The 14,533-nt window shown below is 35.9% G+C and overlaps 1 long non-coding RNA gene across 2 annotated transcripts; it reads right to left on the reverse strand.

Moving 5' to 3' along the window:
- Window positions 1-5,769: 5,769 nt before the first annotated feature.
- Window positions 5,770-9,765, reverse strand: LOC113070536 (uncharacterized). Of its 2 annotated transcripts, XR_003279938.1 has the most exons (5): window positions 9,236-9,765; window positions 8,760-8,893; window positions 8,305-8,460; window positions 7,908-8,187; window positions 5,770-7,220 (listed from the first exon to the last, which is right to left on the reverse strand). It is a non-coding gene; the product is annotated as an uncharacterized LOC113070536 (long non-coding RNA). The 2 variants fall into 2 exon arrangements; XR_003279937.1 differs by lacking the exon at window positions 9,236-9,765 and having other exon boundaries at window positions 8,760-8,961.
- Window positions 9,766-14,533: the final 4,768 nt, after the last annotated feature.

Raw genomic sequence — 14,533 nt, forward strand, 5'->3', positions numbered from 1 at the left:
GCGGTCACGTGATCGCGTTTACCTCCTGTGTGTATGGCAAGCCAAAAGGGTCAGAATTACGCCTAGATTAAACGCGTTTGCATACAAAACGCCGTTTTTTACGGCGTTTAAAACGGTATTAGCGCCGTCAAATACGCCGTCCTTATAGCAGACGCCGTAAAAAACGCGCGTAAACCGTAAAAAACGCCGCAAAAAACGGCGTTTTAGTGTTTGTAAAAAGCGCCGCTTTTAACGCCGTCGGCTTGCCACAGGACGCCGTAAAAAACGCCGTTCTGAATGCACAAAAGCGCGCGTTATTTACGGCGTTTTCCTTGTAGTATAATGAGCCACGCCCGCTGATTTCCACAGCCAGTAATAATGAACTGTTCTCACCCAATCAAAGACAAACAGAACCAGACCAGACTAATTTACCACAGATCGTTTAAGCGGAAGAAGTGCCTGTGAACTGATAGGAATATTAAGTAACTTTTTATATATTTTAATCGCTACAAACATTGAACATAGGCCGATTACACATCTTTATCCTACTTGAATGTAACTGTTAATTATTTAACAATTACAAACCCTAGTTTATATATCATTTACTACCCAAATACCTTTTATGTTTATACATAAGTGCTGGTTCGAAATATTCAATTAGCTTTGAATCATTTAATTTCCAATACAAGAAATCATACATGATAACGGAAGTCGACCAGAGAGTGTGTAAAAGCTGTGCAGCTACAGAAGTTGGAGGCAATGGTCCTAGTTTTGACCACTATACACCGCTACAACCGCTGGTTCGAGCCCCGCTCCAAACTGATTCTGGTATACAGGGGAGATTATTTGCTGTTTAACAAACAAATATACGTTGAGGCATTGCTTCCACACATATCATTTTTTTCCGCTCTCATGATAATAATGAGTTGTTTAGTTAAAACGGCATATTTTCTCGTAATAACGAGATGTTACGTCCTTAAAACGACACATTTCTTTCTCAACAACATTTCATAAAAAACAGTATGATTTTCCAGTTATAGATTACATAATGTGAGCAAGCGAAGCGATTGTCCGAGCTGCTGTCGCCGTGGTCCTGACATAAAAGAGCATCTGCACGCTACTGAAATTCGAAGAATACACTGTTTTAAATGTATAGTAATATTTTTACTGTAACGTCATGCTTATTTGGATTAATCTCCAATCTTACTACAATATTCTATCCAATAACTGCATTCAGACCAAGAGGATATGACATGATCAAATCAAACCAGTTACAAAAAGAAAAAAAGAGGAGTGACAGTTTGATTCTATTATTATTACATCACTATTATTAATATTTCGTTCTGTCTGAAAAACGGAAAAACGAAAATGAAGCTATATTTTTCGTATTTTTTTGTTTGTGGATAAAAATGATCTTATGCATTTGTGTGTGAGCGGCCCTGAAACGCCACTTTTCAACTCAGCCTGTCTTCACTGTCTGTCCTAAAGCAGAATAAGAGTTCATCTGATACAGCTCTGCAATTTAGTCACATCGTTTCTTCATATTGTTTGGCTGTTGCGACTATATTTCTTGCAAATATAGATCTCATATAAAGAGCAACACTGCACTTCTAGGGTCGGTGGCGTCTGGGCTTCTTATCTGCATTGTCCTCGCCTCACACCCACGCTCAGCGCAGCCTATTCCTTAAAGCCTGGAATATACCCCATGCCCAAAGATTCGATACGACGCATGGCTCGATTCAGGTAAAGATAGCAATGTATAGTCAATAATATTTAATAATCGGACTAAAAATGGGCCTAACGCCGCCCACGCATGTGAAAGAAATATTAAAGAATAGTTTATTTGCTTATTTGTTTTTACCCACGAAAAAAACATCTAGCTTAATTTAATTTTTCCGTTTCTCAAACAAAACGAAATAACAACAACAATAATAATAGTCTAATAATTATAAAATCAAACCGTTTGTCACTCAAATAAATAAAATATAAAAAAAAAACATTTTTTTTAACAGCAGAGAGAAGTGCATGTGGGTGACATAAAACAATTGCATGTGCATGTCAGTGCTGCTATATTGTTAGCTAAAACTTTTTAAAAGCTCAAATGAAATAAAATAAAAATGTAAACAAAAATAAAACAAATCTATTAGATTAAAAACTTAAACTGAAAATAAAGATGCTGCCTCCACAACAAAATAAATTAAATAACTAAATTAAGTAAGTTCTAAACAACAACAAAAAATAAATAAATATTCTGTCAAATACAGAGTTTTAAACAGTATCTGCGCCGCAAAATACGTCGTTGTGATAACAAACGCCGTAAAAAACGTGCGAAAATACGCCAGTGACGCCGTATTTGACGGCGTTTTAGTGTGTATGAAAACGCCGTTTTTTACGCCGTTCATGTTGCCATATGACGGCGTAAAAAACGTCGTTTTGGTTGCACAGAGAACGCGTTACGGCGTTTTGCTAATAGTATAATGAGCCACGCCCACTGATTCCTACAGCCAGTACGTATGAACGGTTTTCCAATCGGCCAATTGTAATGCTGCTCATTAAAACTGCTCGGTCGGTGCCACATTATTTTATATTTGCCCGTTACATTTTTATTTTGAGCAAATCTGAGTCGTGATACTCTGTTCGTGTTTTCTGGATAATCGCAAATGTCAGTACAATTTAAATGAATTAAAGATTGTTTAAAGCAGTGGTTCTCAAAGTGTGGTGCGAGTAGCACTAGTGGTACTCAGGCTCCCTCTAGTGCTACGAAGAGGAATCACTAAATGAAACATTAATGAACGTTAATAAATTTTAATTTGATCTTTATTTGAGTAAAGTTGTTTTTTTTGGTTGTGTTGTTGTTGTTTTACATCTAAGTACAGTACAGTTTTTATTTCACTTTTGGTACAACACATTTTAATTCAATCATTTTTTTTCATTTACCGGTATGTAAGCACAGTACAGTGTTAATGCTCAAACTGTGTATTTACAATGTTGAAGTGGCTGACAACAATAAATAAAACTGCCTCGTGTAAAACTGTGCAGAGCTGTAGCTGAATAGTTAGGCCTACGCTGCTGAAATGTAATGTTGCTCATTATGGTGCTGCTTGGAGAGCCAAATATTTTCTGAAGTGGTTGGTATTAAAAGTTTGAGAACCACTGGTTTAAAGAAATGGTATAAAATGAATTCATGCTTTTTAAGAACTTCTCAGTAAAACATTTATTCTTTCCCCTTGTAGAGTCATCAAGGATCCAACTTATTATGCAATAAATTATGCAAAAAATATTTGGCAGAAGAGCTGGGCCAACAGATGAAACTGGTTCACTTTCATTAAATGGACAAAACATAGACCTAACCTTTTCAAGTTTGTTTAGAGTATGTCCCGTTATACATTATTACTTTCATGTTTTTATTTCTTGACTCCAAAAAAAAAAAAAAAACTGTCCCCAAAACATACAAAAATTTTTTTGGGAAAGTTGGTCATGTTTTTACATTTTTATAGACCCAAATAAGTGCTGCTTGTGGCAATGACTTTAATAGTCATTATTTTAATATGTAAATATGTTAAGATGTTGTAGTAGTCATTTTAATTTTAGGTCATGTGAATCAATGTCTTTGTTTAGGTCTTCTGGAATGTTGGTGAAATAAAAGTGCCAAGTTTCCACACCAAATTTGTTTTCTGATTTATTATTTAACAGTCAAATACATTCAGATCTTGCCCCACAATTTTTAACAGAGCTGAAAGGAAACAAAAAAAAAAAGAAAAAAAAAAGGTGACGCTTATACCTTCCCAAATCCGAGAGATCCTTTTATTGCAAGGAGCATTAATTCCCTGAATTCCTCTTCTTCTGACACACCTCTTGGCAGGTAGAGAGTCAGGGCACAGGTTGAAGCATATGGAATCATTCAGGTAGGCTCCTCTTGGTCATAACATTCCACTTGGCACTTTTGCTAAAAAGCAAATTATTAACCACCACCTCCCACAACTGGCCACAGGAGTTCAGCCCAGAAGTGAACTGCTGGATCATACTAGCCACTCAAAAAACAGTATCTAGATTACTCCAGTGAGTAATCACAAGGGTAATATACTAATATGAAATAAATGCTTCGTTAGTACAAAGAAGTACACAAGAGAAGTAAAAAGCATTATTTACATAATAAATAGGTATATAGTTTATCAACCAAATGTTACACTATGTCACGATTAACTCATGGAAATGAGAGGAGAAAGTTCAGATTTTAGTTTTGCTTTAAATAAGTTATAGGCTTAGCATTTAAAATAAATGTTGTTCGTAAATAATTGCAATATAATTTATTTTATGACATACAGTTAATTAAAACACGAGGAAGAGGGTTTTTCCTAATAGCAGGACCTTTGCAAATGTTTATTGAACTGAATCAATATAACAAGTACGGTATTTTGAGTGAGTTTACTATTAATAGTAACTAAAATTGTAACTATTTTCTCATTTTGCTCTATTTTGACAAAAAGAGTCCAAACAAAGCCACATCAGAACAATGTCCTCTTCAAGCAACAGCAGCCTTTGGTATTAAATGATTCACTTTATTCCTCATTGAATGAATCAGCCATTTGAATTAATGATTTAATGTCTTACTCTAACCTCTCTTCTTTGAAAATTTACATTTGTGATTATAAAATTTGGCAAGGTAGTAGTAGCCTTAATTAAGAAGAAATTTAAAATGAGAAGAGTCTAACTTCAAATAGTCGCTAAAGAACATTTTTTGACTTACACAGAACTTTAAGGATAGATACATTTTAACAAAGACTGAAGTCAATCCAGAATAGTAGCTATGTAATATACACAAATTTAAACTAATTTAAACTGCCTAACTAACTTAAAATCCTTGCCCTAAAAGGATCTCTTGGCTTTGGGAAGGTGTAGGCTAAGTGTTCTAAAACTTAATTAACATTTTAAAGTCACTAAGCCAGGGCTGTCCAATCCTGCTCCTGGAGGGACACTGTCCTGAGAGTTTAGCTCCAACCCCAATTAAACACACCTGATCCAACTAATCAAGGTTTTTAGACCTACAGGAAATTTCCAGGCAGTTGTGTTGTGGTAAGTTGGAGGTAAACTCTGCAGAACAGTGGCTATCCAGGACAGAGTTTGGACACCCCTGGACTAATTTTGTCATATTCAATAATCCTGAATGATTAAAGGGATGGTTCACCCAAAAATGAAAAATTCTCACATCATTTATTCTAAACCCTTCTATACAGGTTTTTATAGACCTGTATAAATTCCTTTGTTCTGCTCAACACAAGACATTTGAAATAATGTCATTTAACAAACAGATCTCATCCCCCTTTGACTGCCATAGTAGGAAACATAAGTACTATGGAGGAATAAGATCTGTTTAGTTTGGTTTCTGACATTTTCAAATGTGTTGTGTTCAGCAGAACAAAGGAATTTTATGAGGGTTGAGAGTAAATGAGAGAATTTTCATTTTTGGACAAACTATACCTTTAAGTAAAATGTTACTGTTCATATCTTTGTAAACAAATCACTGAGTATTTAATGTGATTGACAGATGAAATAGAGGCGTTTAAACCCACCTGCCCAGCCCCTGCACCAAGGAATGCAAGAACTACAGAAGATGAGAGGAATGTTGGCTTTAATAACTCAAGTATACCTTTAGTATTTTATATAAAATGGATGTTCTTATGAAATATAAAAAATAATTTTTAATAATCCAAAAAAGTATTTTTACATTTTTAAATGACAATTCCGGTAAATATTTTCTGGTGATGTACAAGTAAATCAGAGGACACTTAATGTGGGAAATAGAAACTTTTATTTTCAAGTTTCAAATGGTGAACATGCTATTGGTGATGTTTCTTTAAAATTTCACGCCATCCTAAATGGTTAGTTCACCCAAAAATGAAATTTCTGTCATTAATTACTCACCCTCATAATGTACCAAACCTGTAAGACTTTCGTTAGTCCTCAGAACACAAATGATAGATATTTTAGATGAAATATGAGATTAATTCTAAACAAGATTCATAAAGAATTGAAGCTTCGTGAATTATTGTTCAGAGATCGTCCTTCTCTAGATAGTTGAAAAAGTTGTTTTGTTTTTGCGCACCAAAACTATTCACGTCACTTTATAATATTAATGTTGAAACACTATCAATGGCTTTTAATACCCTTCTGGACCTCAAAAGATGCAGTACCATTGCTGTTTATGTGGATCATCCTTGGATTTTACCAGAAATGTCTTAATTTGTGTTCTGAGGACAAACAAAGGTCTTACAGGTTTGGGGCAACATGAGGGTGAGTAATTAATGACAAATTTCATTTTTGGGTGAGCTAACCCTTTAACCATACTTAAATATTGTAACAGCTACTCAAAATATAACTTCAAGTGGATCTATCCACACCCACGACAAACTTCAGTGGTTGGCTCACCAAAAATTCAGTGTCCATATAATTAGTCAGTGGTGACCATAATCTGTGATTACAGAAATAACCATTTATTTTTCTTTAATGTTGGGGATTCAGAGACATCAAAAGAGATAAAATGTTTTGAAGGACATCCACTCAGAGTTGTCCCCTTGAACCACCAAGTGGATTAATTTGTGCAACAAGTTGCTCTAAGGCAGCACTCTCCAATGTGAAGTCACTTTGAGGAACAGCTACTCCCTCTGGCCAGTCAAACACTGGTGCCTCCTGCAAGCTTGATTCTGCTGCCGGTGCCTGAAGAACAGGTTCATCTGCTGGTCCAGCTGTTCTGCCAAAGATCTCTTCCATTGCAGTGGTTCGCTGTCCTTGTTGTTCCAGGCAGCCTCGAACAAATATCTGCATGGGTGTCTGGTGTTGTTCTGTTCTCAGCCCATGGTTGTTCCACTGTTGAGTAAAGGCTGATAAACACCTGTTGATCCTCGGCACATAGACAAAGTGAAGAGCCCCATATGTGCATTTCTTTGTCTATGTCAGAGATACCTTCAGCCTCCAGGAAGTGAAAGAGATTGTAATATACGTTAGTCAATCCCCGCCACATGTCACCCCAGAGACTCTCAATCCTTTAGTTGTGAACGCTCCTGCCTCTTCTCTCTGAGCCCCTGAAAATGTTCAACATCACACAGACATCATGGTTTTCTCCTCCATGGTCTGTTCTGACCCTAGAAGGCATTACAGTGCTGCTGTGGATGTTGTTTGAGGCATGCAGAAAGACTATGAGATGACTGTAGCCATCTATAACACCATGAATGACAATTCTCCATCTAAAACATAAGAGAAAAATGGCTTTTAAGTAAATAAATAAATATAAAAGAGACATTAAAAGACAAGTCAACTTTCAAAGTTCATAGTATTTATACTATGGAAGTCAATAGCTACCAGCATTCTTTTTAGTGTATTCTTTTGTGATCAAGGGAAGAAACTCATACAAGTGTTGAACAAATTAAGGGTGAGTAAATGTGACGAATTTCATTTGAGTGAACAATCCCTTTAACATTTGATTGTCATTTGCTGCAAAAACAGCCAAATCCAAACATTTTTTTTTCCAGAAACTCTTTAGTTTATGCAGTACTCACAAAACCCTGTCATTGCCACTGCAATGCTTTTCCTTAGCCTTAGAAGGGGCAGAATCATGAGGTTAATGTATCCCTTTTGCCAGTGACAATCTATGACAGGTTCATCCGTTCAATCATACACAATTTTATTTAGTTAAAAATCTCTTTGAAAGGATAAAAACTAGGGGTGTGCAATATTGACAAAATTACATCAATACTTTCTGAGGTTTTATTGTTAATGATAATTAGAGGATATCTTGCTGTGCGTGTTATTGTGCTGGTACCTTAACAAATAATATTTTCCATTTTCTTAAATTTAATTTGATTCAATTAGTCATAATAGGGTTGTTACCACGTGAATAAAAAAAAAAAAAAAAAAAAAAATCTGATATCTACCTTATCAATTTGTGGTTGCCATCTAGGTGCCACAGGGAGTTTGGACCAGCAACACTGTACAACCTTCTGTGTGGTCTTTGTGACATGTCCTGTAGTGCTGCTGCAATTGGGTTAATTTGAACCAAGCTCCTGCGTACTCTGTGTCTTTGTACACGATTTCCACCTGACCGTAACTGTGCCCTGACAGCCTCCGATCCCAGCTGGTCATTTCCATCCACAATGTCTGTGATCTACATCGGTTATTTCAGATTAAGTCAGAGAGCGATTCAAATGGAATCTCCTGGAACAAACATGTAAACATAAGTATTATTGCTTAAACTAATTTTGAACAATTCATTCTAAATGCTCTTTTCATGCATGACAAGTCATAAAAAGCTAATTCTAAAACCAAACTTACTTCCATGCGGCGTTTGACGGTAGCCAGAGACACTTGCAGAATCTCTGCTATTGAAGGAAGACTAAAACCACATGTCCTCAGAAAGGAAAGTTGCTCTCTGGTGATGCTGTAATGGGGTGCACCTCGATCAGAGTGGAGCCTGATAACTGGAACTGGCTTCAACAATAAATTATTGTAAATCTATGATCTGCTTTAGGCCACAATAGTTTATACAATATTAGGCCATAAGAAAAAAAGGATTTTAAAATGTACTAAGATTTTTAAAGTGATGAGACAATCTCATCAGAGATAATCTATTCAGAATGGCTAATGTAATAAATTCAGTTCACCATTTCAATTAATCTTCACTAAAAGTTAATATTGGATCTTTTATACTTAGAACCTGCTAGACAGACAATTTGAAAGCTATAGCTAGAAGGTTTAAAGAGAAGACAAATAGTTTAGAAATTACTTACCTTGTTGTCCATGCTGCCTATGCTTTTGTACCTCTGCTATATATTCATTGAGATCTTGGAGTAACTCGTCTGCTTCTGGTGCAGTGATCAGCCTTCCTCTCGCCCATTCAATGCTTCTCTACATTGTTTCTAGCCTTAAAAAAAAAGAAAGCCACTTATAAGTACTGAATTTTCAGGATGCAAAATGTTCAGCAATATAATAAAAGAGATAATTAAGTATAGAATAAAGAACATTCAACTTAGTGCTAAAGACAGCACACAAATCCAAGGTTCAGAAACAGGGGTGTCTTAACTCAGTCGTAGAAGATCACTGTCCTGCAGAGTTTAGCTCAACTTGCAATACACCGGACTAGAAGTTTCCAGTATGCCGTTGAGGGCTTGATTAGCTGAATCAGGTGTGTTTAATTGCGGTTGGAGAAAAATGGTTGCAGGACAGCGCCCATGTTTTATATAATCTGAAACAAAGCAATCCTTACCTCACTAAAGTTGATTGTAGTACACCAGAATCTTCTGTCAGCTGTCGAGTGCAATTGTTCAGCTTCTGCTGACAACGCAAAATAAAGATTCTCCTGGCCATCTTCATATCAACCAACCAACCAATCGAGTGATTAAAATAACAATCGAACTCGGATGTAAACTAGTCTGGTCTGAGTCAGGTCATCATTGATTGGGTGAGAACAGTTCATTATTACTGGCTGTGGAAATCAGCGGGCGTGGCTCATTATACTACAAGGAGAACGCCGTAAATAACGCGCGCTTTTGTGCATTCAGAACGGCGTTTTTTACGGCGTCCTGTGGCAAGCCGACGGCGTTAAAAGCGGCGCTTTTTACAAACACTAAAACGCCGTTTTTTGCGGCGTTTTTTACGGTTTACGCGCGTTTTTTACGGCGTCTGCTATAAGGACGGCGTATTTGACGGCGCTAATACCGTTTTAAACGCCGTAAAAAACGGCGTTTTGTATGCAAACGCGTTTAATCTAGGCGTAATTCTGACCCTTTTGGCTTGCCATATGTGTGTGATCAGACACCCCCAAACACGCGCGCGCGCACACACACACGCACACACACCTCGAGACGACACGCACGCGCCCTCTAGCGACAGGTTGTAATACTACCATGGCTGCACTATGATGTATATTATCCATAGACAGTAAATGATACTATCACTACTATCTGAAAGACAAGACAAGGAGTCGGTAATCTACCGATTTACCACATAAGGTAAATAAATCCTCTTCAGAGTTGTATAAGTAAGTTAAGAACAACGACTTGCATCGACTTCCTTTTTTATAAAGACAACTTACAAAGGTGCCCATTTTGTCATATTTTTGTAACACAAAGAATCTCTTATTTACAATGCGTGCATGATGTGTTATAATGAGTAGTTTCGCGAGTTTTTACTGAGCAAGGAAACAGCCTTTTGAGAGGTGAGTGGATTCTAACTCCTCTTATTGGCCATCGTCTTCAAGAAATCAGTAGATATGTCTGTGATTGGCTACACTGCTCAGCGCTGCAAAAATACATTGTAAAAAGAAACATTTGGCGCTCTGTGAAAGCCTAACACATAGTATAGAGATGTTTTTACAACTTCAACTGAGGGTGCTCTTGTTTTCGATTTAAATCCAGATTTTCAATTTCAAATATTTATTATAAAAACTGATTATTTTTTTTCCCAAAATGCAATAAATCCATTGAATCAATATGTTTTTTTTTCTTCATATTTAAATAGTTGAAAATACACAACAAAGTAAGTTGATACACATTTGACAGCCTCTGCAATTGTTAAATAATCTAATTAATAGCTTATGTTTCTTCCCTACTCCAGAAACCACCACAGGTTCGTCAATGCCTTTAAAATTCTTCTTTTTTTAGTGCTGCATGATAAATCACATGTGATTTTCATGCGCATCTCTACAGTAAAGCTGGTTCTGTGATTAGTAGTAAATCTTCATAACATGCTTTCAGATGGGGCATTTAAGCCATAGATCGCTGACAAGCTAAGCAATATCGCATTCATAATCGAAGTGGATGTCTACGCAGTCTATAGAGAAGGAAGACTGGAATTTGTCACAAGTTTGGAAAGATAGGGAGAAAACATGGCAGAATAACACCGCGGATATCGCATTTTGCCTAAAATTAAAAATCTAAATTGAAATCTCTTTTCAATGGCGACTGGATACAATACAGATTATATATATATATATATATATATATATATATATATATATATATATATATATATATATATGTGTGTGTGTGTGTGTGTTAATGATGTTGAAACATTTAAACCAAGCAGGGTAACAATAGTACTTAACCCTGTCAGACTTTCAAAATCCTTCATTACTTGAATTAAGCTTATAATCATACATTTTTTAAAGCATAGCCACCACAAAATAAGACTTTAGCACCTTCTGTCAGGGGAGCGGTGTATAATGAACACACAAAAAGAGAAAATTAAAGTAAACAGTCTTTAATCCGCACAGAAGGTATCCACAGAAGGCAAGCAGGTAACACATACACAACCCAACTTTATCAGTGGACAAGGAAATGTAGGACAGCCTAGAACTAAATACACAGGCAAACAAAGAAAAATTAACAAGATACAGGTGAACTGAATGACACAATCAGACACAGGGAAAAACTAGGCCATGGAGCACATGAGGGAAAAAAAAAGTGGGACAGTTCACCCCCCTACCAGAAAGCGTGACCTTGCACTGCAGACACAAAGGGAGGGACGGAGGGGGGATTGGAAGGAGGAAAAACAGAGTGGAGAAGGGATGGTAACGGGATGGTGAAGGGCTGGCAGGAAGGTAGGCCGATGACCAGGTAGAAGTTTGGGTGGAGGACGGATTCCCAGGAGGAGGAGGACAGACAGAGTTCAAGAAGGAGACGATGGAGAGAGAGAAGGCATGTAGGAAATTGGAGGAGCCAGGAGAGACCCAGATCCCAGCCAGTATGGCAGACCAAGGTGGAGCCGACAGAGGAAGGAGCCATGGTGGAGGAAGGGCTGACAACTCCAGGGGGTCGACCATAGCAGGTGGTGGTGGAGCCCAAGGTGGAAGCAGATGGCTCTGGTGACTGAGGCAGAAGCAGGGATCCAGAAGGCCGCAGTGGAGCCGGAGCAGCAAAGGACCAAGGTGGAGCTGGAGGGAAGGATGAGCCTGACAGATCCGGAAGGGCAAGGCGCAGCCAGGAGCTGAGCTCCGTGAAGTAGGGTGTTGGCTGGCTGATCTCTGGATCGAACATAACTAAAATAAAAATTGACAAATATAAAAAAACAAAACGTAGGAATACATATTATTGATATTCAAAAAAATGATATTTATAGAAAATGTTTTGTATTAAACAGGTTTAGCATTGAATATAAAAAATATATATTTTTCCATAAAATTTTAAATCATATAAATTAATATATTATAAATGTCACGCTTCCAAACATTTTATATATCCCAAAAAACAATAATAATAATAATATAATATAAAAGATTAAAAACGATTCCATGAATTTAGTTTAGTGGACCAATAAATCTCCAAATCAAAGTTTACATGAATCAACAATTTTTTATTTTATCATCATTATATTATTTCAAAACAAAACTATAATAACATACAAAGATTTTAAGTATGTAAAGTCTTTAATGGTGCCTAAATAAAACTAGAAACATTTGTTTTGTTTTGTTTTTTGTTTAATCAAATCTGCAGCACTGTGTTCAGAATATTTCACTTCAGCATGCATGAAAAATAGTAAATATATATGGTACACATATGTACATGACCAGGACAATTCCAAAAACTATCAGTCCAACTTGGAGTGAGGTTATTTCCCATAAAACACATACACTTAAAACAACTTTTATTTCCACAATATCCTCTTTTATCTTTGGCCTAAAATCATCCTATTCAAAATGACTTTTGTTTTGTTAAGTCTATCTAAGGGAAACTGCATTGAATTCACCTTGCATGAACTAATTCCGTAATAAATTAATTGTGCATCATGTTGGAATTATGGATCATTAAGTCCATCAGAAATTTGGTACAACTTTAAAGTGATTATCAGTAAAAGGGGGAATCAAACGAGCATTCTTATTAATCTATACAAATAAAAATACTTACAAATATTTGAGTACAAAGTGTTAGAAGAACACAAAATAGAAATAGAAAGAGAAAAAAAATTACAAAAGAATTTCTACTTTTCTGTCTTACAACACAAACACACACACACACACACAAAGATTTATTGTAATAGGTTATTTCTATAGGCCTGGCAGCGTACAATGAAAAAAAGTGCCAGTGAAGCTAAAAATTCTCCATTCTGCTCATTTCAGATCAACAGTCCTCTACATGGGTTTGGCTGAACAACTACAGTGCCAGCAGATAACAGAACACAAAAGCCAGGGTCAACACTTAAACCAGGAGTCATTTGGGAGATATCGGTTAAGTGGTAACTTTGACATGCTATTTAAAAGACTAGAGACACCAAACTGGAAAAAAGAACCCAATGTTTTTTTTAGTGCATTCTGACAGGCCTATATACAGTTTGGACTGACGTTGTGTTAACTGTCATTGTGTTAATATTGAAAAAGTTCAAGTTACATACATTGAGCAACAACAGTACATCGAAGTCCCTTATATATATATTTTAAAGTGTCTGATATTGCGTTAAAAGAGCATGTGTTTGGATAAACATCTTAGTAGAGATAAAAGCATTCAAACAACAGTAGAATTGGACACTCTTTGCTCCCTGCAGCCTTTCTAGTTACATGTAATAGCACCCTATTACATCCAGATGGCAGTATAGAATATGCTTAGAATTAAGGGCAGTGCTCTCTGATAGTTATTAAAAGGCATTACTGTTAATTCATTACCCCAGGTCTGATGGTACAGATGCCTGAATATGCTAGGTGACCAGTTGTCTCAGCGACACAGAGTGAGGTTAACCAATAAAGAGGCACTCGTGTGATTAATAAGGCAGAATCCCCATCTCTTCTAATAGTTATAAGGGATTGTGCATGTTAATGAGTTGATAAACAACCGAAGAAACAAATAGTGTTACAAAGCATGGTGATATCAACTTTAACAGTCAGGTAATCGTGAAAATAACTGAACGGGAGGCACTAGGTCTGTATTTCTGTAAGTTGAGCAAAATGGAAGCCAATTTCTGCCACAAAAATAATTATAATAATAATTCATAAATATATACACATATATATATATATATATATATATATATATATATAGTCAAAATTTTTAGATAGTGAGATAAGTCTTTATTCTAAAGACGATATCATGAAATTATGAAATTGTAAAAAAAAAAAAATCGTGACATACTAAGTCATCATTATGAGAAAATAATTATGACTTTTCATTTGTTCTGATTTCTGACATAATTGTGAATTTTATCAATTTTTGGGGGACATTTTTTACTTTTATGAATTGTTATGACATACTTCAGAAGTCATAATTATGGGATAAAAGTTAAAAAAAAAAATATACGTATTTAATGTACTTTTACATAATTTTAATTTTGACCATCTCTGTTATGTTTTTTACATCATGGCGTTTATGCTCTATAGTCTACTTTTTAAGCTTGTAATTATGCATGTCATACTTGGTATGCATATGTTTGATGTTTTATCTCATAATGACTACGCATCTAATAATATTGACGTTTTATCTAATAATTATTTACCAAAGCATGTTTTTATCCCTCTTATGTAGCAGAAATGGGACTCCATAAAGAACACAGCAGCAGAGATAGACAAAAAAGTTATAAA

This window comes from Carassius auratus, unplaced genomic scaffold, assembly GCF_003368295.1.
Source record: "Carassius auratus strain Wakin unplaced genomic scaffold, ASM336829v1 scaf_tig00004557, whole genome shotgun sequence".
Taxonomy (NCBI): domain Eukaryota; kingdom Metazoa; phylum Chordata; class Actinopteri; order Cypriniformes; family Cyprinidae; genus Carassius; species Carassius auratus.